Source organism: Macrobrachium nipponense, chromosome 38 (assembly GCF_015104395.2).
Source record: "Macrobrachium nipponense isolate FS-2020 chromosome 38, ASM1510439v2, whole genome shotgun sequence".
Lineage (NCBI taxonomy): Eukaryota > Metazoa > Arthropoda > Malacostraca > Decapoda > Palaemonidae > Macrobrachium > Macrobrachium nipponense.
Genome location: NC_061098.1, coordinates 19,838,064 through 19,840,563, shown reverse-complemented (window position 1 = coordinate 19,840,563; position 2,500 = coordinate 19,838,064). Strand labels below are relative to the sequence as shown.

At 35.2% G+C, this 2,500-nt stretch overlaps 1 protein-coding gene across 3 annotated transcripts in view; it reads right to left on the bottom strand.

Moving 5' to 3' along the window:
• LOC135209696 (protein inscuteable homolog) overlaps window positions 1-2,500 on the bottom strand; it is a 220,351-nt gene that overhangs the window by 75,073 nt on the left and 142,778 nt on the right. The gene's annotated exons all lie outside the window — the stretch shown is intronic.

The window sequence follows — 2,500 nt, the reverse complement described above, 5'->3', positions numbered from 1 at the left end:
GGTGTAGTATGGGTAGTCCTTTAAGTCCCGTTTTAGCCAATCTGTACATGGAATACTTTTGAAACTACAGTAATAAATTGCAATAAAAAACCAAAACCCAAAAAACATGCTGTGGCTGAGATACGTGGATGATATTCTAACATTTTGGGATAATAGGTGGGGGGTAATTTTAATGAATTCCTCTCAAAATTAAACGCATTAGTGCCCAGCATCAAATTTAAAGTTGAATGGGAAACAGACAAGAAAAATTCCTTTTTCTTGATGTTTTAATAATCAGAGACACGACAGAATACAAATTTACCATATACAGAAAACCAACGTTCTCACTTTCATATATTCACTACTTTAGCTATCACGACATTACTATCAAGACAGGCGTAGCTAGCAACCTATTCTTAAGAGCCTTACGAATTTGTTCCCCAGATTTCCTGGAAAAAGAATTTGAACTAATTCGCAAGCAACTTTCATCTTTAAAGTATCCTGACCATTTAATTGAGAAAGCAATTCAAAAAGCAAACGTAATTTTCTACCGACCCCCTAAAGACAAGACCAGAGACACACCCAACAATAAAATAAAAATTCCTCACCTGGAGACGATTAAAAGAGTAACGCACAACCCTTGGGAAATCCAACCCTTTTGCATTTACCTACCCAAACACCTTAGCCAAATCCCTGATTAACGTCCAACAAAAGACATCTCCCAAGGACTCTGGGGCCTATGAGATCCCTTGCCAAGACTGTGACCAATCTTACATCGGATTTACAGGTAAATCACTTCCCCAGAGATTAATACAACAACAAACGGTCAGTTTAGGTATGGACAATAGAACTCGGCTATTTTCAACCATATAAATGACATAACCATCGAATAAACTGGAATTTGTCACGTGTAATTTATAGCAGCAACTGCCGGTACAAGAGTCAAATGATGGAATCGGCCTTAATAAAAGAGAAGCAGGTAATGAACATCTCAAAAGGAGCATGGATTTCGGATGTCGTCGACGAAGTGTTTATTCAACCAAACGCTTAAGAAGATTAAAGGAAGATTATCAGCGGGGGTGACCTAAATTGGCTTACTTGTGGACGGATCTCTTGGTATAAATACCACCTTTTCTGTAAACTTTTCTCATTCATATACCTGAAGAGAGAGACAGCAGTCTCTGAAATATAGTACTTTCCTCTCTATATTTTGGTGTTTTTATGGGCTCCTTTTATTAGATGGAATTCTGTTGTTACAGAACATTTTTAACCAGTCATATATATATATATATATATAATATATATATATATATATATATATATATATATATATATATATATATATATATATATATAATATATATATAATTGCAATAGCCACAATGCCCTCGTAATTTCTCTCTAATTCTATGGCTATTACAATTACATGTGTACATTATATATTATCATATACTGCTACTTTCGTAACGCATATTTCCTCTCTGACTGTATGAAATGTTTTGAAAAGTGTTTGCAATATTTTCAGATTTCTTATTTAGCTTAGAGTTATAGGATGTTCTAAAAATATATGTTCAGATTTTTGCATTACATAATTTAAAAAGTTAAGATAACGTAGAATGTTGAAAAGAGAGAGATTAACTTTGTCCTTTCCAAGCTAGAAATTGTTTCTATAACTTGTCATCGCTCAAGATAAGGAGAGCTCGAAGCTCCGGTTTGTTTTCATAATATGTCATTATTTCTGATAAGCGAGATCTGTTTGGAACATGTAGAGCACACAACGTACATGACTGGTTGCAAACGTGTATGTCTTTGCCGAGTAAGCACATGGAAGGATTGCACCATATTTCGTAAGATCCTTCTATGAACCTTCTGTTTAAGCATACATCATCTTTAGGGAATGACGTCATTTATTTTTGCTTTCGTTATATATCATTATTCCTTTCATATTAAAATACTTTTATCATCTTAAATCACGTAATAATAATGTTATTAAGATTGTAATTTCAATCTCTCTTTAGATATTGTTTTGAAAGAGTATGTCTCTTGGCCCCAAAACGTTTGTGCGACGAAATCCACTATTAAGACTGCGAAAGGAAATTTCTTCCGCTTGACGTAAGTTAGTTGAAGCATAGATTGGAAACCCAGACGAATCAGGAAAAAAGATTATTGAATAGAGAGATTAGAGAGAGAGAGAGAGAGAGAGAGATGGTCAATGTAATAGACAATAAGAAGAAGGTTGAAGCTAGATGGAAACCCAGACGAATACAGGAAACAAGATTATTGAACTTGAGAGAGAGAGAGAGAGAGAGTAGAGAGAGAGATGTCATGTGATAGCACAATAATGAAGAAGGTTGAAGCATAGATGGAGAGACGAAATACAGGAAACAAGTTATTAACTTGAGAGAGAGAGAGAGAGAGAGAGAGAGAGAGAGAGAGAGAGGAGAGAGAGAGAGAGAGAGTCCCAGTAGTAGTGAGTAAAGGAGGAGTTAGAGGACAAAAGAGTAGCTGATGAACGACGTCG